This window comes from Pteronotus mesoamericanus, unplaced genomic scaffold (assembly GCF_021234165.1).
Source record: "Pteronotus mesoamericanus isolate MK-2021 breed Mesoamerican mustached bat unplaced genomic scaffold, CSHL_Meso_final scaffold_45, whole genome shotgun sequence".
In the NCBI taxonomy this organism is placed as follows: domain Eukaryota; kingdom Metazoa; phylum Chordata; class Mammalia; order Chiroptera; family Mormoopidae; genus Pteronotus; species Pteronotus mesoamericanus.
Genome location: NW_026555317.1, coordinates 155,436 through 179,828, shown reverse-complemented (window position 1 = coordinate 179,828; position 24,393 = coordinate 155,436). Strand labels below are relative to the sequence as shown.

At 36.1% G+C, this 24,393-nt stretch overlaps 1 pseudogene; it reads right to left on the bottom strand.

Annotated features, from left to right (window-relative positions):
* LOC129086814 (ribosomal biogenesis protein LAS1L-like) overlaps nucleotides 1–24,393 on the bottom strand; it is a 106,217-nt pseudogene that overhangs the window by 48,399 nt on the left and 33,425 nt on the right.

The window sequence follows — 24,393 nt, the reverse complement described above, 5'->3', positions numbered from 1 at the left end:
AGATATGAACTTCTATTGTTTTCTATTAAACATATTTATAATTAGACCACAGAAGAATAAACTTTAGCATGTGTTTTAATTGTTTTTACAAATACATATTTAAGTATTTCTTTTTCTCACTCCACAGCACTCAAAATGTTGCCCCTCTAAAGGGATGACAATTTTCAAGTAGCATACACTTATAATTACATTATTTTAAATAAAAGAGATGGTTTTTCTAATCTGGTTTAATTCAACGAACCTATAATAACCATCGTCCTTCTCAATATAACATCATTACAACTAGGAAACATTTTTCCCTAAAGAGTAAAAAATAAATAAAAATAAAATAAAATGGTATAATCTTTTTAAGTAGGAGCTATTTTAGGCAAAAGTTGTTCTATATGCTATTTAAATCTTTTAGCTTAAACCCAAGATGCTGATACTACAACGAAAATTACCATAACATTTAGAAAGCCAAAAGCATTTACATTTGAATAAAATCAAAGAGAAAGAGAAATGAAAGAAATGAGCAAAACACTGTCATCTCTTTAGCCTGGGTTTTTAAAGAACAGTCTCATAGCATCAGTCTCTTCTCTTTAAATAACAACAGCAGCAGCCCAGCCATTCTACTTAGCATGAAATGAGCATGATTTCCAGGTGGCCTTCATCAATGGGATAGGAGTGAATAACAATTTACATTTTCCAGGAAGTATAACATTTCTCAAGTAAGTAGCCTATACAATTGAAATGCTGCCAAGGAACTAAGAAGGGAAGATATTAAACTGATACCTATCTAGTGCCACCATCGTGGAGCATTCCAACATTTTTTAAATGAGCAAACCTAATGATAATGGAACTAATTTTACCAAATCATCTTGAGAGAGGGAGATTTTTTAATAAACTTTTGCTATTAACAGCTAGAATATTCTGAAACTATTTACAATTAAGAGATAAGCACAAGGAGAAAAGGTAGGTTTTAATATACAGCAGAGAATGTGGAAATAAAACCACTGATATAACAAAATCCCAATATAATAGCATTAGCAATAGTCAACTTTATAGTTAAAGTTACAACTCAATTTCATATTCCTGTTTCACTTGCTCATAAAAACTTGGTAGAAAGTTCTTTAATATTAAAACTTTTCCTACTTGGCTCCAAGTAAATTTGAATGATAAACATGAATGTTTTCCAATTTTAATAAAGTATTTTTTTTCCTTTTCTCAAAGACAATTTGCCAACACAGGCTCTCTGACAAATAAAGTGAACAATGAGGAATTTAAAATTCACAAATCCCTTAAGTTTCAAATATTTATTACAGAACATTTCCTTTTAAACAGCACCTGAAGTTCAGGGAAATTAAAATTTTTATGGCAAAACACTGGTCCTCCAAAATGAACTGTCTTATGTTCTAAAAAAACATTGTAATCATCTGAAACATATTCATGTCTTAACTAGATAGGAGCTGATAATGTGATTATGGAAAGTTTAACAGACTCAGATCATAGTCAGTACACTACTAAAATCATATAAAATCATATTTTTCCTTACAGATCTGCCTTAGAATTTTTCCCTTCTGTCCAGATTTTACCCTAAGATTCTTTGGCAGGGAAGCATTATTGAGATTTACTGATAAATCAGATTCTTAATATTTGAAAATATTTCTTTCTATTTCCTTCTATCAAATGACCTCTTTCGAAATTTGTTTGATATTCGATGAAATATCTAGCTCTGTTCTAATTATGATATAAGACTGTCTTCTAAAAACTGATGACATCACTCAAGACCTTCTTCTAACTTTAAGGATTGATTAACCAGGAGTCAGAGACCACCCGCCCAAGGGGGCTTTTGGAAATATATGGAGATCTTAGCTTGAGGGGTGGGGTGGAGAGGGTAAAGCTTACTTTTGTTTTATTTTAAGTCCTCAAGGATATGTTTTTTGATTTGAGAGAGAGACACAGAGAGAGAGAGAAAGAGACAGAGACAGAGACAGAGAGAGAAACATAGATTGGTTGCCTGAATATGTCATGATCAGGGACCAAACCCTCAACCTTTTGGTGTAAAGGACGACACTCCAACCAACTGAGACAGCCAGCCAGGGTGGTTGCTTTTAGTAAGTAGGAATCAAGGATGTTAATTATTTTGCAACACTCTGCAGTTACACAAAATGAATTGTACTGTCCAAAATGCCAATAGCACCTCCTTGAGAAATAATAATTTATGTATTTTTTACATCAAGAAATTGATAATCTAGGATGTTATTCATGTTAGACCAGCCCAGTCCTAGATGCTTTACAAACTACAGTTGCAAAAACAGATTGTAAAACTTGTAACTGAAAATGGCAATATTGTAGTGGATATTGAATAAATCTCAAGAAAATGCCTTGATAGAGATATTTGAGACTTAGATACTTAAATATTCAGTTTCTTAAAAACTTTGGGCATTCATAAATAAAGTGAGTCTAGGAATATATATTTTATATATAATATATATCCATTATTTCACATATATATGCACCCTTATGTTCTTTTTAGCATTTACAATAGCCAAGATATGGAAGCAACTTAGGTGTCCATTGATAGAGGAATGGATAAAGATGTTTTATATGGGCACATACACACACACATGTCCCACACACAATGGAATATTACACAGCAATAAAAAAGAAAAATCTTGCTACTTACAACATCAGTGGATCTAGAGCAGGGGTGTCCAACTTGTGGCCGACGAGCGGCATGCAGCCCAGGATGGCTATGAATGCGGCCCAACACAAAATCTTAAATTTACTTAAAACATTGTGAATTTTTTTGTTTTCATTAGCATTTGTGTATTTAATGTGTGCCCCAAGACAACTCTTCTTCTTTCATCATGGCCCAGAAAAAAGTTTGGACACCCCTGGTCTAGAAGGTATTATGCTAAGTGAAAATGTCAGGCCAAGAAAGGCAAATGCCATATGGTTTCACTTGTATGTAGAATCTAAAAACAAAACAAGTAAACAAGGCAAACACAGACTCATAGAAACAGAGACTAAAAGGATGGTTACCAGAAGAGTTGGGGTGGGAGAATGGGTGAAAAGGGTAAAGGGAAAATAGTCAATAATATTGTTATAAGTTTACATGGTAACAAATAGTTACTAGAATTAGTGGGGTGGTCACAATTTAAAGCATAAAAATGTCAAATTACCGTACTGTATGCTGAAACTAATATAACCAATATAAGATTGTGTACCGACTTTACTTAAATAAAAAAATTAATTAAAAAAGAAACTTTGGGTATTCATATATACATTGAGGGCAGGTATATAAAAACCCTCACTCCAATTTTCTACTGGTGTTGCTAACAGAGCATGAAGGCGACAGGAAAGAGGGGGAAAGGGGTACAGGTACTGCAGTGGTCTGGAAAAAAGAAAACAATACTATCCACATAATGAAGATGAGGGGGTTGATGAAGAGAATATTCTTTTAAAGTATAGACTTTGTGGCCTGACACTCCCAGGTCCAAGTCCCCTGTTCTGTTGTGTAATACAAATGACACAAAGCAACTTCTTCTACAAGATGGAACTTTTAATAGATACAGTACATGAGAAAACATGGAAAGGATGAACCAAAGGCTAGTTTGGGACCTTGCTTCCTGAGAAAAGCAGCAGCATTAGGAAATAATAACAGGTAGAACTTACTGAATGCTTACTCTGTGCAAAGTGCTAATACATTCATTATTTCATTGAATTCTCTGAACTCTGTTTCCAAAGCAGCCCCAAGTCACAGAGAGCCCTCCTTGGGCCTCCATTTTGCTGGGGACAATAAGCAGTATTTGAAAAGAGTGGAACTGCCTAGATTAACCCTCAACTGTGTCAGACAGAAAGCCAGGAGGAGGGTGACATCTTGTCATTGGCACTGCACTGCACAAAGAAGGAGCTTGGACAAATGCTCTGTGGCAGCCATGGAAACATGCTGGTCAGCTCTCCTATGTGTGAGCATAAATTACGGAAAGCCCCAGCAGCTCCCTTTCTGAATTAGCATTGCATTCACAGCCAAGAACTATTCCTAGCTAAAGACTGAGCACTAAAGAAATACCAATGCAGATCCATTTCTGTGAGACAGGGGAGGTCTTCCCCAGCAGACAACTTTGGCTTGAGGATTGCTGATTGGCCTGGCCAAAGTCACTTAGAAATATTTGGCAGCTTGAGGGTCTTCCTTCTGCCTGTCTCACAGTGGGATCAGACCTGCACTGAGACTGCACTTTGAAAGTTTTCTCCAACTTCTCCAGCACTGGTTCCATTCCTTCACAGAGGTTTCCCCTAGTGAATATCTTACATATCGAATTCCATACTGGGGTTTGCTTCCAGAAGACATGAACTAGTGGTCACAGATCATCCAGAACCCCTAGATGGTTTCTCCAATCTTAAGGAAGAAACAGTGAAGACATAGTTTCCTTTACTAGGATTATCAGTGGCTTTGCCTTCCCCCAAACTCACTTATCTTGGCATCTGAAATGCTAATGCAATAGGACAACTATGAAAAGGAAATAAAATAGAGATCAATAAAGTAAAGATTATAGGGTAAGTCAAAAGACAAAGATTTATAATTAATGTTTTGATTGGTGAAGGGTATAATTGATGTCACAAAAGTGATTTTACAATATGCAGGAGTTATGGAAGGGTTCTCCCCAGGGAACAGTCATGGAAACTATAAAAGGATCGTCACATCATGAAGGAGAAAGACCAAGGAGCCAACATATGAAGTGACTTGTGATCATGAAGAAAAGACCTGAACTAAAAAATAACAAAGATAAAATAGAGCAAAATATTCTTGAACTGAGGAAAGAATTAATTGTACAGAAAAAGGGTTTACCAAGCTTCAAGTTAAATTTATAAAAAGAGCACCTCAATTGTTCTGATTTTTCAGTCTCGTCTTTATCTTTTAAGCAACAGACTCTTTTCATATTTCTAGAGGCTTTTCTCCATTCAATCAACCTTACTTTTTCAAAGTGGGGGTTCAGACAGGCTTTGTCCAACATTGTGTGAATTACAGGGAAAGCAGCCTCATGACGCTTTGTAGATTAATTCTTTGTCCCTGTCAGGAGAGGCAAATTGATGTTAATTACCGAACTGTCCTCTACTTCCCATCAATATCCCAAATGCCCTTTACAGCTAGCTATAATAGTTTGATTACCAAGTCGGCCAATTGGCAACTGAAGATAAGCGTAATAGCCAGACTCAATACATAGGCACTCATTACTGCTGCAGTTCTTCATGGTATTTATATTTGCTGCTTGCTACCTATCTCCCAATCAACTCCCCACCTTTGCCTTCAGTTAGGATTGAAATATGCTTGGAAGCATTTGCATCAGTTTTAATGTTCAGTTGTGAAGAGTAGGTGGGCAGATAGAGGAAGGAAAACTAGAGGGAATGGAAATGTATTCTTGCTCTGAGAGGGCAAGGGTATTCTCCTTTACTTTTGTTTGTTTGCTTATTTGGGTTTTTTTTTGTTTGTTTTTGTTTTCTTTTTTCTTTACTATTTAGGTAACCTGAAGTTATTTGCACCAGCTTTCTATCTAGGTGACAACTGCTAATTTAAAAAGCCCACTACCACAAGATTCCACTTTGAATGGCATGCCTTATCTTTGTTCAGCCATCCATCACATGGGATTTCATGAGATTTGAAAGGAATTAGGTTGTGAATGTAACAGGCAGGAATTTTCATTTCAAACTTATAGATGGTGGCTAACTGATTAAGCAGAAAAGTAGTTGAGATGTGTGAGAAGTTGACATAATAGTTGAGAGGCCTAGAGAACCAAGCCTAATAGTAGGATTCCAGTTGTCAACTATCACTTCCCATAAAACCACCAGAAGAATTCATTAGGCCTACAGCAGCAAGGGAAAATACAACCTTGTAAAACTCTTAACTATCTCAGAAGGACAAAGTTAGGGGCAGATATTCATTGGATATTTTTAATGCAGGTGTTTCAGTGGCTGGAATTGCTTAAAATTGGGCATGGCTTATGACAAAATAACTTCTGATTGATAGGCACTGTGAGGCAAGTTGAGCTTTAAAGAGGTTCTTGAGGGGTAACATTTTAGTCTTAATGGAATGTGCTGGTTTAGTTGGTTTTATCTTATCTTTCAGGAACTATTTCTTGTAGCAAGTAGCTAGGTTATTTTTGTGAGTTCTAAGTACCAATTAACAAGGGGACAAGAAGAAATGCCTGTCTAACAGGAGAGAAGGAAAATGTGTCTAGCCCCAATGTTGCTTAATCGGGGATGAAATTTATGTTGGTTTCCATTCTCATAGTATTTATGGCCCCAAAAGCATGCTTCCAAATTGCCCTGATAGAAATATATGACTCTTCCATTTCACTAAGCAACAGAATAAGCCCCATGCAACTGCATTACTGAAACCACTTCTACACTAGAAACTCTGGAATGCAAGAAATCACCGTTATTACCAAAAGCCAAATATATGTGCCTCCTGCAAAAATACAAACTGAAGTAAAATAAAATAAAATCCTCCTTAGAATTGTTTCCCATTTGACAAAACCAGAGGTTAGCTCTCAAATTTGTATCTGAGAGAGACAAGTCCAGGAGGCAAATGTTTAGTTGTTCTGGATTTTATTGGAAGGATTTGAACACAAAAGACTATACATTTAGTAAATATAGCAGGCATGTTCAAAATACATGATAGCCAGAAAGTATGACAAAAAATTTCATTAGGATTCACCCCCTAGATGCTCAACAAAAACCAATACCCTTTATCCATGTTTTAAAAAATTAATAATAGCACAAAAACAAATTAATCATTTCTAGTATTATGCAGCTATCTCATAAAAATGGGAAGAGTATAATTTACTTTGTGAATGAAAAAATATTTAAATCACATGAGCTATTGTATCCAAATCTAAATAACAATGAATCTCTGGATGATAATTCTTTCTCTTTCTACTGTCCCCTTTCATCTTAATTTTCTGTAACATTTTGCAAACTTTAAAGTTAATGGCACCAACACATGCTATATAAATGAGTTGGGAAAAATGGGTGAAAAACAGGATTATTAGCTAACAAGTATAAATAAGTACATAATACATAAAGAAAGGAAATACGGATATTTCTTTCTGCATGACTTGCCTCTGCCACTAACTTTCCACATTCCTTCTCCTTTAAGTGTGCCAGGTTCTTTGACTAAAGAGTTGTATTAGTAAGGATAAAGTTAGGCTTCTATAACAAAAAGGTCCAATAATAAGTCATGGACTCAAAGATATTAAAATCTCTCTCTTTATGAACAGTACAGAATGTTCATTGAAGGAGAGCATCTGGCTACATGTGGCTTCTAGGAGGCTCCAGTCACTCCCACTTCTGGCTGGCAGGAAGGGAAAAGTGGGGAGTTCAGGGTACAGGGTTCCCTCTCGGGCAAGTGACTACATCACTTTACTCGCATTATATTAGTGAGAACTATGGTTGGAAAATGACCACTCTAACTGCACAACCGTTCACCCAGGATGAAGGAGAAAATGGCTTTAGGGAGATAACTTACTGCTTCTACCACATACAGTGACTCAGATCTTCATTCCTGAAGGGTCTGTGCCCTTTGTGATTCTGTCTGCATTTGCAGCAATTTTCTACTCCCATGGTTCACAAGATTATACTGAACTAGAAAGTCTCCCCGGGACAGCTCCCAGGCTCAAGATATACTATTTCCTGACTTCATATAATGGCAATATTACTTTTGCCCATTGATAATCAGGCTCATTCAAACATGCCACTCATCATACTTAACTCCCTTTCACTTCTTCATCAGGTGGAGTAAGAAACTTGGAGAACTCAGGAGTCAAGCACCATCATCCAATTAAATTGAGTCATTGCTGTGTCCTATCATGAAAATTTTCCTCTTAGGGACCCAAGCAACTATGCCAGCACTGCCCAAAGGTGAATAAATTAGAAATAAAAATTTTGTGAGATACTTAATATAATAATGAAAGGAAACACTATCACTCTCATTTTATGTTCAATTCACTGCCTCTTCCATACTTTTGATTTCTGCAGGAAAATATTCTTTTAAAAAAATCAAACATGTGCTGGGCCTCACCAATAAATTCTTTCACAAAGTATAGTGAATGGATTTGTGATCCAACATTTTTCTCCTTCCCCTTCTCCTTGAGCTTGAGCGACAGCCACTCCAGTAAGTGATTCTCTATCAAGAATCAAACTTTCCTCTACGAGGCTGTTCCACTTACTAGACTGGTCGGTGTACAAGGAGTTAGGATGCCTAAGTGTTTGGCTCTTACTACACAGTGTGTTTAGCCAAGCCTTACTTATCAACCATAATGGTGATATTTGCTGCTGCATCTGCACTTACTCTTACATTTATTCAGTGGGCTGTACTTTAGGTTATACAATCCAGTCTCAGCCACCATCTTGTCTTTTTTAGATTATCAGAAAACCTCTCGTCTCCTCCATCGACTACTTGCTCCCTTGAATCTGTTCCTCACACACAGCCACAATGAACCTTTTAAACATAAGTTAGATTATACACTGTTGTATTCAACATTACCCACAGATAGCCAGTGGCTATTCCCCCTGCTTCCTTTGTCTTTCCTTGGTGATTACCTGAACAGCAGATCTTACTCTGACCAAATGGTATAGACTAACATCTGTCCCATCTCATCTAAGTATTTTTCAATTTTGAAATACTTTTTTAAAAAAGTTACCATGTTGACACTGAAATTTTTTAAGGCTCAAAAAAAAAAAAAGGTTACACAAAAGACAGGGAAGGTAATTTTCATGTAGATGTTCTATAAAGATTTGTTTCCTTCTACTTGATTATTTAAAAATTTTGGCTAGTATAAAAACAAAAAATATATGTATGTATGTGTGTGTGTGCATGTGTGTATTCTCCTTCAGACTCATCTTATTTTAGTATTTACTTTCAAATAAATAGGGCTTGTGCTTGTGTCTGCATCTCAGTATGCATATACCTCCTCCTAGGAGAACAATTTTAATTTTATAAAGAATGTGTCTTAGCAGAGGGTTAGATGACATCTCCCTGCCAGAGTTAGTGGTATAATTAAAAAGTGTATGAGGCAGATAGATGGCAATTGACTCCCTGTGGTTCCCTCTAATATAGATTCTCTAAATCATGGGCCTTGGTTATGACTACAGCAGTGTGTTGTCTTCTCCCTAACTACCTTCTTTACAATTGCATGCATCAAGCAGGGAATGAATTTCCCCTTATTAGCTGTAAGAAAGCAAGATGTAGTACAAGGCCTGAGTTCCATTTTGCACATTTTCTGTAATCTGAGGATATACAATAAGATAAAAATTTCAAATTCAGTGGACAATTGCTCTCCATTTCCTATGAAATGAGCTTTGGAAAGTAAAATGACAGTCTTTCAAACAAGCTAAAGGTACTCATTTAGCAAGGCAAGTGCTTTGGATATCATAGTTTAATGTAATGTTGCCCCAAATGAGCTGTGTCAGTGAGAACTGTCAATTCCTAGCAGAAGAAGACAGGAGTTCAATTCCTAGCTGGTACTGAATTTGAGAGCTATAAAGCCCAAATAACAAAAGCAGAGCCCCAAAGCTTAGATCTTAGGAGAAAGCTTTAAGGAAATGACCAAGAAAAAAGTGTGCCTGTATTCATTACATCTGTATAAATACATGATACAGGACTGAGAATATCCATTCTCAAACATATATAAATAATAGATATGTTGTTAAAAACATTATTCCAAAATAGTGAAAATAAATATGCATCCATAGACAAGAGAGAAATAGTGGTGTATTTATGCAATAAAACTATATATAGCAATTAAAGTTGATGAATTAGAGCTATATACAATAACATAAATGAATCTCACAAAAAATGATAAGGAAAAGTAATCAGACACAAAAGAATTCCTACTGTGTGTCTATTAATTATTCTCATCATTCAGAGATAATTTATAAAGATATGAAGAGATGGACTAGTCTATCAGCCGAGGTCTCATCTTCCATAGTACTGTTCTAAGAAAACAAGAAAGAAACCCTACTCTTTCACTAGGTATTATTACTAAAATCACACGTTAGTGAGAACATCAATCCTTTCCTTTAAATGTTAAATTGCTTAAGCATTCAAACTTCCTTGGAAGTGGTAACAGGTTCAGCAAGCAGTCAATTTAGTAATAAGAGACATGAGTATTTATTAGGAACATAGAATAAGGTCCAGACTTGAGTAGTTAGAAGGCTGGTTAGAAAGCCAGCCTTACCACTTACTGCGTCACTTGCAGCAAGTTAATTTCTTAAAGGTTCAGTTCTTCTGTGCCTTAATTATAAAAGGAGGGTAAAAATGCCTACTTAGAGAGATGTCATGAAAAGTCAAGTTAATAATTTAGTAAAGCACCCTAACATAATACCTGATACTGAGAAGTGCTCAATAAATGATATCTATAATAAAATCATGATGGCCCTAGGGTTCTCCAGGCTACTAAACTACAGCATGCAGAAGAAATCTGGTTCACCTCCTGCTTTTGTAATCACACAACCAAATCCATCGTTTAGGAATTGTCTATGGCTACTTTCATACTACAATGGCAGAGTTCAGTAGTTGTGACAGAAACAATGTGACCAACAAAACCGGAAATATGTACTTTCTGGCTTCTTACCAAAAAAAAATTTAATTTTAAGGTATTAAGAAAGAACCTTGGCAGCAGAGTCCTGAAAATAGCAGTCTTTGATGTTAGAATTTTGCTTAGAAAAGAGACATTGGCACATAAATGGTAAATATATATTGTCCTAATTTTAAAAAGTTATTCAAGTTAGAAATAATAATTACTCTGTCTGGCCAGAGTTCTTGCAAATTTCTGTTATTAGCATAATAACAGCCAGACATTAGTTTGAATGATCAAGCATAGCCATTATTACTGCTGAAAAATCCCAAGTGTACTGAACATGTAAAAATAATAACACAGGGTTTTCTTTCTATAAAAATAATGAGCTTTGTGATTACACTATCTGATCATTATTAGCAAAAGATGTATCATGAAAATAAAGATTGTCTACCATTTTTGTTTAATACATTAAAACTATGTTATAAAATTTGTTAGAATCAAATTTTATTTTTACTGTTTAATAGCAACAATAATATTAATAATAAAAATTCATTAAGTGCTTACTATTTCTCAACCTCAGAGTTATCTAGTATACTGAGTCTTCACTTAATGTTAAGGAGGAGCAGAATTTGCCACCACAAAATATGCCTTTTGTGGGATATTGACATTTTAAGCTGGTTATTTTTAAGAAACAAAAGCCTCAGAAAGAAACTTTGAACTTCCCTCTAATTGTTTAAAAAACTTACAGAGTACTTGCTCCAGTAAAGGAACCATCATCATCATCATCATCATCATCATCATCATCATCATCAATAACTATGTTTTAATATGAACTAGGTGTCACAGGGAAGAACCTAGCAAGGCCCCTTTGATGAAAGCCATCTCTGTGTCCCATTGTTAAAGATGGCCCAGAAAACATTTACGTAGCAAACGTTTGCTTTTCCACGTCCATGTGAATTGCCTTCTTCCCCTTTGAAGTCCAAACCACAACTCTCCTTTCTCCTTAGCTCAGGATGGCACATAAATCTTAACTGCTAGATGTGTCATCATGTCTCATATTCTTATGGAAGCCAGCTATGTCCACACATAAATAAATTAGCTTATTTTCTCCTGTTAAATCTGTCACATGTCAATTTAAAATTTAAGCCAGCCAGAACTAAAAGGGGAAAGAAGAAAAACATTCCCCTCCTTCACAACATCAATAGTTCTGTTAGGTTAAGTAAAACACTATATGGAAACCGAATTTACTGTAGACTGATAAAAACAAGAGTTAAGGTCCTAAAACATCTCATCAATGTTATAACAAAACAATGTTGAATGAAATGACATTAATTCTGCGATCACTAATTCAAAAGATCATTATTCTGATAGATATAATACTGATATTTATTTTTATGTTTTCTTATATTTCCTGAATACTTTACAGTAGTCTACGCTGTTTTATAATTAAAATTAAACTAGAACACACTTTACAAGTGGAAAGGAAAACAAATCTGCTTATCTAAAGTTATTTATCTTATTTATCCTATATCTGCCACCACCTTAATCATTAAGATATTTCAGGGGAAATGTTAAAGACAGTCAGAGATAAAAATAAAGGAGAAAGAAAGCCAACAGTAGAGTGATAAAAGATCAAAAGATAGGAATAAAAATAAGCAGCTTAAGGAAGCAGAAAGTAATAAGTTAATAGTATTAATAGTAATAATGTGATGATGATGGTAATGATAATAATAATGTTAATAAAGTTAAGAAGACTCCATGTGAGAAAAGAAGAAAAAAAATAAGTTATCCATTATCTCAAGAGCAATAGCCAAGTAGAAAAGGGAAGGCAATGAAAACAGAATTCATATAAATCACAATGAGTTTTAAAAAGAGAGCCATGAAATTTTTTGGCTTCATCAATAGGTACAGCAAGTAGCTAAATGAAGGTAGAAGAAAAAAAGTTCAGAAATCACTTTAGTAAGAACATGATTGATGAAACCAATTTGAATTGGGAGGGAAATACATTATTTTTCATGTTTGTATTCCACTGAGAACTGTCATATGGCTAGAAGAATGGAATATGAGATGTGTAAACTATAATTGAGAATAACTCTTATAGTCTACATGTGCAAGAGAAGAAGAAGATGGACAAGTTTCATACAGCATCATCAAATACTTTTCCATTCTAGAGAAAATCTTAAACGGTTTCTTAGAAGTTGGCAAAGAGGAGAAACAGGTTTTCATTAGCCAATAGCTAAAGAGGAAAAATTATCAACTTTGCATTGATGAACCAAAGAAACAGAAGTAAAAACTAATGTGAGGCACTGTCATAGCTTTAGCACTGAGACTCCCCTAAACCCTTTATTTTGGGGCAACCCTTTGGTAGTCTGGTCGTATTGCAAGAACTGAGAAAGGACAGGAACTACCAATACCCATATTTAGTCTTGGCAAAGAGATCCACTTGACAAATCACTTGCTCATCAACAGAGATCACTTAACCCACAAGGCCCCTGACCTAATGCCCAAATGTGCAGATCAAAAACCCTTTTTTACTGCATAAAGTCAAGAGGGCTAAAGGTCCCATGAACATCTCCTGTCCACAGTAATCTGGATGAGAAAGATAAGGCAATTGACAGGAAGAATTGGTGATTAAACCGAAAAAGATGTTCAGCAAGGGCTTTTCAGGCACCATTGAGAATATTTCCACTTCCTTCTAGCCTTGGTGAGAAACACACACACACACACACACACACTCTCTCTCTCTCTCTCTCTCTTCTTTTAATCTGAAGACAAATGGTGAAATGATTGGTCCAGGATCCACAGATACCCAAAGAAATTAAATGTTTTTTCACATATTTTTCCCAGTATCCCAAATACTTTTAGAATACAACATAAGAGACTTTCTGTGACTTTCACTTCATGTTTTAGCTTTTGTTAAATCATGAACTGAACTTGTATCATGTTTTCATTTTCTATACCCAGAAAATAGAGTTCTGAACTCAATGCACTGTAGTAATTACTAGGACTGTAGTATTTGTACTGTCTTCCTGATTTCATTAATACAAGTTTTATATTTTTATATATATGTATTTTTTCCTATGATTATTTTCCCTTAACAGAGAGAGACTGAGACAGAGAGATTAAATAACTTGCCCTCTTTTACAGCTAATATAATCAGAATCAAAATATGAATCAGGTCAGCCTGGCTCCAGAAGTATGTGTGTTTAATTACTCTGCTGTACTGTCAAAAGAAGCAACAACAAAAAGATCTATTTTTGAAAATAGATCTTTTTGGACACTGGACTGAGTTTTAAGGTAAAAAAATCAGGAAAGAACTTTTCTCTGAGGAGCCTAAGGCTTCTTTGTAAAGTATTCATGGTACTTAATAATTATTTTTAAAGGATAAAATGAGAGACTTTTAATGTTTTTATTTTGTAAGAGGTAAAATTCATAACTTGTCAGAGAATGTGAAAATCATATTGTTTAAAAATATTGGAGGCATTCAAGAAAGTAATGGGTTCTAATTTAATAGGATATAGCCAGGCATATACACACATGCACACACAAAGCCCCCAAGGTCTGTGCAGAAAAAGTTCAGCTATTGTTCATATAACAAGAATGGTTTGCATGACATCATTGTAACCTGGCAGCCAAGGAGGGTGGACTGGAATGCACATACATGAAAAATGAACAATGATGGCTTCACTGTACTAGTCAGTAGGGGCAGTAGACACCATTGAGTGAGCACGTGTACTGTGTGATCAATGCATTCAAAATGACCGAGAGAGTAGAGGAACGAATCTGCATCAAATTTTTTGTTAAGCTTCAACAATCCTCCTCAGAAACTAATCAGATGATTCAGAAGGCCACAGCTATGGGTAACTGATGATTGGCAGCTTTGTCATTACAATGCGCCTGCTCATACATTGTTTCTCAAACGTTTTCAGTGTAACATCAAATCACCCAGGTGACTCAGACCTGCTACAAGCCCAGATTTGGCGCCCTGAACTTCTGGCTTTTTCCAAAACTACAATCACCTTTGAAAGGAAAGAGATTTCAGACCATCAATGAGATTCAGGAAAATACAGCGGGGCACCTGATGGCAATTGGGAGAACTGTGTGAGGTCCCAAGAAGCCTACTTTGAAGGGGAATGAGGCATCATTGTCCCATGCACAATGTTTCTTATATCTTGTATCTTCTTGAATAAATATCTCTATGTTCATAGTACATGGCTGGATACCTTCTGGACAGATGACATATGTAAATAAATAGGGCTCATTCTATTTCCTTCATTCAGGAATGACTGACTATCTGACCAATGTTATAATAGAGGTCCACTTACATTTTCAATAAAGCACAATCTTCACCTATATTTACCATAGTAGGTAGATGAACACATGAACTTTGTTTTTTTCCTAGAAAAACCTAGTCAGGAATAAAACATAATTGAGGAAACCTAAAGAGCAATTTTAAATCAACAACATATGCAAAATATGAATCAGAACAAATAATATGGTCAACATAGTAATCCAAAAAATCCCTTTAAATAATCATAGTATAGTTACCAGAACAATGTGAAATACTACAAATATGATAATCTAGCAGTCACTCCCAGTTAATGACCTGACACAAAATAATGGAGAAGAAAACTAATTATGTTTTGTTTCAAGCATAACAAATCCTAGAACTGAACATGCAGCATGAGGGAAATTAGTGATTTATGTCCTAAAGAGGAAATCAGCTTTATTTTGTCATATTAAAACTCATCTGCTTACTTCACCGTATCCCTATAAAGCACTCATCTAACCTCCAACTCTTCTCATAATCATACTGTATTTGCACCTAATTATCATCAATGTGTTGCTATAAATGGTTAAATTACTTCCCTTAGAAAGCTTCACTCCCTAAAGCTTAATAAAACTCAATCTAACTTTTCCATTACTAGAACTTTAAGAGGTGTAATGAGGATTCTGAATAAAATCAATTGTGTGCTGGATGTGCAATTATTGGGATCTTTAGCATATATGCAATAAGTAAATAAGCATTAAGAGTCTTGCTGGGAAAGGATTCAAAATAAAATAAATGAGAGAACGACAATTGAGGAAGCAGATTATTTCTCACCAGGTGTTGTGGAAGTATGGAAAGACATTGTAGTTCTTCTTCTTCTTTTTTTTTTTTTTACTGCTTATCCTCTGAAACAATTTGAAAATGCCTCAGGAATGACATTAAGACAAATAATTTATACCACACAAATCATTAAACCATAAGCAACTTCATTAAGTAGCTTCCCATTGGTAGCCTGAACTAAAACAGCTGGACTGATGGTTGGATAGTGAAGAAAATAATAAAATTTCTTTTGCAACCAAGCCTTCTCTCCCAGATTTATAATGAGTTCCTTTATTTAAAGTTACCAGAGGAAAACAAACCAGCCTAATTCTTGCTGATAATTGGGGTCTGAGAAAATTCCAATCAGATGTTTGCCCTAAGAAGGCCCTGGATACTTTACAGTAATAATAATAGTTATAGCCAGTATTCACTGAGTACTTATGAAATGCCAAACACTATTGTCAATGTTTTATTTCTATTAACTTATATAATCTTCAAAAAATTCTATAAATATTACGAGGGCTGGCTATGGAATTTAAGAGGCCCAGTGTAAAACAGAAATGCAGAGTCCTTTTTTTCAAGAGGCATGTAAAAAGTGTGGGTTTTTTTTCCTTCATCATTCTTTCACTTGATGTGCCATAGAGTTTCTTATTTGCTCTTTAATGCTGCGCTCTCTCACATATGGGGAGTCAACTCTGAATAGTAGTATCCTCCTTTTAAAGACAAGAAAACTGAGGAGAAGAAATACAAAACACTCATATGGACATGATAGCTGTTTCAGAGACAGCTACCCGACACAATTAGAGACAGTGAAATGTGATGAGTCTTTGTAAGGAATCTGGGAAGAAGACTCCCTTTCTCATTGGACTTGAACAGGGGAGGACAGGAGGTCTGGAGCTGTTGCCACTATCATCCTGTCATGCAAGGCTGAGTCTAAAAGCAATGAAGTAGGAGACAACACCAAAAGAAGGTGGCAGAAAATGGATCCATGAGATATTTTGAATTCCTCCTTAAGATACATCTTTCTTTGGATTTCTCCATTATATTACCCCATAGATCCCATCTGTGGTTGATTCTAGCTGGCTTCAGCTGAATCTTAGGTTTGCTATAAACAGGAAAAGTTTCCTTTCCCTCATAAAAAAAAATGTCCAGGTCCTAATCTCCAGAACCTGTGGATATGTTATTTTACACAGTGAAGGGACTCTGCAGATGTAAGATAAAGATCTTAAAATCAGGGAATTATCCTGAGTGATCTGGTGGGCCCAAAGGATCCTTATAATAGGGAGAATGGTTGGTTAGACTCAGAGAAAGAGATGTGATGAGTAAAACAGAGGCTGGAGTAAGGAAATCAGTTTTCCCCTAGAGCCTCCAAAAGGTCCTGCTAAATTAATAAGCTTCTATTGGCTTAAGCCACTAAATTTGTAGTAATTTGTTACAGCAATAGGAAACTAATACAGCATCTCTTGCAGAAGGAGTCCTGACACATATTTATATTAGGATACAGGGTAGGAGATTTAAACATTTACATTTATTTAAATATAAAATTTAAAAAAATGGAGAACTTTCTGTCAGCAACACAAACATAAATGTATTCAGTTTTTTCATGTCCTATCAAAATAAACTACCATAAGGCGGGTTATCCTTTATTGCCATTTCACATACTCAAGCTTTTTTCTGTTCTGAAGAATTTATTGTCTGAACTCTGAACAGGTTGTGATATCTAGTGATGAAGACACTCTGGGAGATTCTGAAGTTTCAGGAACTGACTCATTAGAACAGGTATTCTCAGTCTTTCTTTTGCTCCCTATGCCCCTGCAAAACACTGCACAAACCAGGAACTAAATTTTAAGTACATGGGCCTGCTCTCTTCCTGCCCTATTGTGAATCTCATCATTAGCAATAATGGCTTTCTACTTGGTCACAGAAGAAAAACTCAGGATATGTGTGTACGTGGACTCTTTATCTTGAGTGTTAACCAAATCCATGCTAGTGATATCTGAAAGACAGTTGCTGGAATCTCTACTGGAATATATTTTCATGAAGATGTAGAGAACTCCTACTTAACAACAACAAAAAAAAAAAAGAAGAAGAAGAAGAAAAAGTCATCCTTTGGGAAGTGCTCCCTATGAGTTACTCAAGGAGAGAAGCAGTTCTGGTGACAGCATGGAATGTGTCATTGAGATTAGTGCTCTGGCCCATAGGATCCGCTTCTGTAGAGGAAGAAGCCACAACTCTAAAGAAGAGTGAAATGACATGGGTGTCTTCAGAAGAAATAAACATGAGAAAGTAAAAACATAAACCAAAGCCCTGGCACTTGCACTAGAGACTCAGTCTACAGCAGAGAGTCTTATAGTTCTCAGCTTCACCATGCTGATGGCTGAGGGGCCTCAGCCCTAGCATGATGGAACCCAGCTTCTAGGAGGAAGGGGTGCCCAGTGCACACAGATCCAAGAGCAGGAGCCAAGATAAGACAATGAAGGGAAAGAAGCCAAGTTCTTCATAGATTAGACTAGGTGGGGGTAATGGGAGACTTAAAAGATTTCAGCAGTATTTGATGGAAAAAAGAGTTAGAAAGATAGAGCTTGAAGGAGAACGTCAAGCTTCTATTTGTATTGTTTACAAATAGCAGCAGGCACGTAAGAGTGAACTGTGATTACTAAGAAAGATAACTGCTCTGACTACTCCAAGGGTAAGAATTGATAAAGGCTGTTCATACTAAGGGAAGAGAATTTGTCCAGACTCTGTTAGAAACACTGTACATTTCAAGACAGAGGGAGAAAGTGGTAATGAGTAAGTGTGTATTGCTGCAGCCTAGTTCGTGGTCATGAGAAAAGAAGGGTGGGAAAAGATTAGTTAGGAATATTCTTTTCTTTTTCTTAATTGTTGTTCAATTACAGTTGTCCCCATTCCCCCATTACTCTCCCCTGTCCTTCCCACCCCAACCTCCCATATTCAATCCTCCCCTCCCCCATTGTCTTTGTCCATACCCTAAGAATACCAAAACACTAATTCAAAAGAAACTATGCACCTCAATGTTCATAGCAGTGTAATTGACAATAGCCAAGTGCTGGAAACATCCTAAGTGTCCATCAGTAAATGAGTGAATCAAAAAACTGTCATACGTTTACACAATGGAATACTATACAGCAGAAAGAATATCCTTAACTAATGTTTAAAACAAATTTGTTATTGTCAGTAACAGTGAGTTAACACCCTTCTCAGCCACAGGTCTCCTAGAAGCACAAACTGGAGCCCTAAGGCCATGTCTACTAGAAGCAAATAGATATCTTACCACGCAGTGAAGGAGAACAGAAATCTAAGAATTAAGGCTGTCTGAGGACATAACATGGTATTTGTTCCCCTCAAGTTTGTTAGCAAAACTTTCCTTTTTGACATCATGGGTACTTAAAGGTACATTTCCAATTAAAAAGAAAAGAGAAATACTGGGTCATAAGACAGTTCTATTTTTAATTTTTTGAGATATCTCCGTACTGCTTTCCATAGTAGCTATACCACTCTGCATTCTCACCAACAGTGCAAAAGGGTTCCCCTTTCTCTACATCCTTGCCAGCACTTGTTTGTTGATTTATTGATGATAGCCATTCTGACTGGTTGTGAGGTAATATCTCATTGTGGTTTTAATTTGCGTTTCTCTGATTAGTGACATTGAGCATCTTTTCATATGCCTGTTGGCCATCTCTATGTCCTCTTTGGAGAAGTGTCTGTCTATTCAAGTCCCTTTACTATTTTTTAATTGGAGTGTATGTTTAAGGAGAAAATTTTATCCTTTGTGACAGCATGGATGGACCTGGAGAACATTATGATAAGTGAAATAAGGCAATCAGAGAAAGACAAATACTGTATGATTTCACTCATATGTAGAAGCTAATGAACAAATTGAAACAGCAAAAGAGAGGTAGACTCATAGCTAGAGAGCAGACTGATTGCTCTGGACTGGCAGGTGGTGGGGGGATTAGGGGAAGCAGGAATGGATCCAAAAGGAAAAAGGACTCATGGATATGGACAACAGTATTTGTCTGTGAGGGAAAAGGGTTAGAAGGGGAATAAATGGTAATAGGTAAATACAATAAAAAAATATAAATAAAAAATTTACAAAAGAAAAGAAAAAGGAAGAAAGGAAGGAAGGGAGGGAGAGAGGGAGAGAACCAAAATAAATTTAAAGTTCCCCTCAGTTTGAAAACTTTGGACAGGCTCTTCCTGAAGATAGGCCCTGACTTCCGTTTTCTTAGAGCATTCACTTTAGAAAACTTGTAATTGTGAATACGTTATTTTTCCCCTTTGAGATATAAATCTTCTCTGATTCAGATAATGGCTTTCTCAAGGTCCTAGTAGCCATCCCTTTGAAATATAATTATCAAGAAGGATAGGGCCTCTATCCCCCAGGTTCTAAGGGAGGGTCGGAAACTGAAATTTGATGGGGGACAATTAGCAAACACAGATGATCTAAGAATATTGACCAACCTACTCACTAATGTACTCCAGTACTTTTCCATTAGCTCTTCCCAGCATTTAAAAATTCTCCCACCTTTAGTTTCTGCAGTGCCATATTAAATCTTTCTCCCCTATAGAAAAAGTCTTGACTCCCATTAGTCTTGAATAAAATCTTCTTACTTTTTAACTGGTCTGGTGTAAAGAAAAGAAGTATTTTAATTTATAATTTGGAGATATGGGGTCACACTTTCCATAACTTTCATTGTGTCCTTAGTTCCCTGTATTTACTCTGTCCTTATCTAATTGAAATATTGCCTGGGTTTATCCTGTTTCTCTTAAATGCTACAAGAGCTGCATGTTTATAATGATTATAAGAAATAGAATTAGACTCAGGCAACATTTCAGCTAGGCAGAGCCTGCAGGCCTCTCTTTTGTTTAGCTTTTTCCCAGGTTGTCTGCCTGGCCAGACATTCATTTCCTCAGCAGTTATTTACTGAACACTTGCTCTATGGCGTGTGCTCTCAGAAGCCTCAGGTATTGTTTACCAAACCCTAAATAAATTCAAATGAAAGTGCATAATTTTCAGGATTAGGAGATTCCATAACCCCTCACTGACATATGTGATTTTATAAAATAATAAATTCTTTTTAAAAACTTCTTCATTGAAACATGGTTGACCTAAAAAAGCAATTCATATTTAACAAATACAACTGCGTGTGTTTGGGAATATGTATACACCCACGAAACCATCACCACCATCAAGGCCAAATACCCAGCATTTCAAAAGTATCCTCCCATTTGCTCTCTTATTATTGTCACTTATTTCTCTGTGTCATTAGAGCAATTAATGTAAAGTATGACTTCTTAACCAATGTTAAGTATACAACTCAGTATTGTTAGCTATAGCCACTGTGATGTACAGTAGATCTACAGAATTTATTGTACATGACTGCATCTTTATTTATCCCTTTACCATGGCCTCTTTGTGTTCCTCTCCCTGAGATCCTGGCAACCACTATTATACTCTCTGCTTTTGTGTTTATTTTAGATTTCATATATGAATAAGATTATATAGTATTTGTCTATCTGTGCTGGCTTATTTTACTCTAATAATGTCCTCCAGATCCATCCATGTTGTCATAAAGGGCAGAATATCCTTCTTCTTATAAGGCTGAATAATATTTCATAGTATGTATGAGTATACACCATATTCTCTTCATCCATTTATCCCTCAATGAAGTGAGCATTTGGGCTGCTCCCATATCTTGGTTATTGTGAATAATGCCATAATGAATATAAGAGTGCAAATGTCTCTTTGAGATCCTGATTTCATATTTTAATGTAATAAATTCCTAATCTAGAGGAATGCATATCCAGTTGGGTAATTAAACAAACCAAGGGCCAGAGGAATATTTGAGAGACAGGCTGCGTTAAATACCTACCTAGAAAACATTATGTGCACAGCCATGAAGTTGATCCTCCCCACCAATTGGAGATACTGTTACACATTATTAAAGATGTCTACATTACTGGAAAAGGGTCTGGAATTATTTTACAATAATGTCCCACTTTTTAAAATTTATTCCTCTTATTTTCTATAACAAGGAAATGAGGGTGGTTATTAGCTTGGCATTTTGTTAATTAAATCAAGTTTCCACAGTAATGTAATTCAAAAATATTTCCCCCAAAGTAAGCCTTTAATAGCCTATCATTCATGTTTAAGGATTCAAATAAAAAAGAAAAAATAAAAGTTCTTTTTGTAAGAGGAAGATAAAATTCCATTGTGTTCAAGTATTTCAAGCATAAAACCTTCTGAAATCCACTGTCATCTAAGGGCTCTACTCCATAGGAGTAAACAGTTTTCTGTTTGAAAAGCAATTAACTCTTTGAAACCTCAAAGGAGAGAACAATGTTATTTATCACTCATCTTCTAGATTAGGCATGAGGTGTTTATGACTATAATACATGCAATCATCCCTCTTTGGGGTTACTTCCTATATTTAGAAGGCATTTTGATGTTTTATGACAATATTTTATCTAAGGAAAAGAAAAAATAAATTGTAAATATTTGGGTGTTTCACACCGATAGTATCTCTGTGGTTTCAGCAAACAGCTTTGGTAAGCTTTAGCACAAAATGACTGCACTCTAAACACAAATAGTAATCCCACAGTACCAAGGGCAGTGGAGCAAAAACTTTTTAGTTGTATAATGAACCCCCTCTATTGATATTCTTTTAGAGGCTTAAACAAAACAATTTTTAGTTTTTTATGTCATTATTATAAGCCATTACAGCATGCATAAATAATTAAGTGAGAATGCACTTTGATATTATAATTAAGATCATGGAATTTGAAAGATGTATGTACCAGAGAACATATCCTAGCTTCCTCATTTATTCTTCATGTGACCTTGGGCAGTGTTGGTGGACAAAGGACCTGGCCCTGAGCAGGCCTGCCTAGGGCCAGCAGGTAGCATGTGGGTCCTTGCCTTCGTGCAGGAAAAATTTCACAACACAAGTCCAGGTGACTGTGAGGTACATTTATGAAAGCTGGAGACAGTGAAATAAGGACAGGCTTAGCGTAGAAGAAGCAACTGGAGAGCCTAAGCGGGACTGCCTTGGCTCTCTGCAAATGATATGGGAGAGAAATGAGCACTGGCGGGGCTGCTCTAGCTCACTGAGTCAGAGAAAAGGAGTCCTTGGGGACAGGTTCAGGGAATTAGCCTGGAAAGGGCTGCTGCTGCCCATTGCTCCCCTGGTTTCAAGTCTCATGGGGTTTCTTAGAGTTTAGGAAATGTGCGTCTGTGGGGGAAAAAGGAGGGAAAGGGGAGGAGGAAGGGAATGGCTTGGGCTGTTCCCAGAGAGAGAGCATGTGCTGGGCCCTTTGCCTTGAGGCTTGTATTTCTCGCTTGCTGGGGGGGCGGGGGGCCGGAATTATAGAGCAGGGTTTCAGCAGAATATTCATTAATTTTCCAGGTAAGCTCTTCCAGGATCGTAGTTTCTATTGATTGGTCAGCACCAGGGCAGGGAGTCATTAGTCATTGCGTTTGGTTCTGGTGTTACCCACCTGGTTTTACTGCTTTTATGGGCCTAGAGCTGAAATATATCTGAGGCCTAGCTGTTATCTCTAGGGAGGTGACCCTATACATCTAGCTGTAAGTTGCTCGGCCATTGTGTTCAGCTGTCTGTCTCAGTTTCCCTATTCTGCTTGCCAAGAAATTTGCCAAGCTTCTTACTATGCTGCCTCAGATAGGTTACATTCTAAGGCTATTTTATTTTCTATGAAAGACAGCTATTAAAACCTACTTCAACATATTGAGGGAATTGGGAGAAAACCCAGCACAATGTAGGTCTTACATAATTATGTAACTGGCAGTTTTTATTTTTCTGTTGATCAGGTAAAGTTGATCTGAGGTTGTCATCCCATTATAAGAGAAGCACAGGATTTGAAAATAAGACGCCATTACCCTATTAGTAAAAATGTTGAGCTTCACAGGATTCTATTTTGAACTTTGCTTCTGTTAAATGAAGTAGAATGGGCTCAAGAATTCAGGTTCGTTCTGATATCAGCCCTGTCATTGAGGAAACTGGGGAATCAATTGGTCTGATTTAATAATGAAAACTCATGACTGGTCTTGAAAAAACGTACTCACTTCAATGTAACATGAAATCTATGACTTAGGATTATTGACAAAAACAGCCAGACCAAACATATGAGTTATAAGAGAAAATAATAAAATCAATAATATTCAATTTATACAATGTTTTCTCTGCCTTGGCAACATGAATGTGATGAGGTGTTGGAGGACAGATTGAAAATATAATAGGTTGCTCAATCGAATAGCATAGCTGGAATTTGTGGATAACAGATAAAGCGACTATGACAGTCGAGTCCGCCATAGTCTCAAAAGAAAGTTTCTATTCCCATACCTCCACCAAAAAGTCTTGATCCATTATTTTTTCAAAGCATGTGTTAGTGGAGCTCATCTCAGAAATTTTAATTAAGAGTGTTGGATAGCAGTTAAGAGCACTGGCCCTGATACCAAACTTGCTTAGGTCTAGTCCTCACTCAAACATTTATAAACCACATGACTTTAGACAAGTGTCTTATCTTCTCTGACTCATTTTTTTCATTTTTAAAAATGAGTAATATAAAAGCAGACAGACGATTCCCAAGTGGCTGTTTTGTGTATTGAAGTAGTTAATATAAGAGAGCCCTTAGGACAGTACCTGACACAGAGTAAGTGCTTTTGTTTTTTTTTTTTTTTTCAATTTAGCTATTTTGACCTTTTGT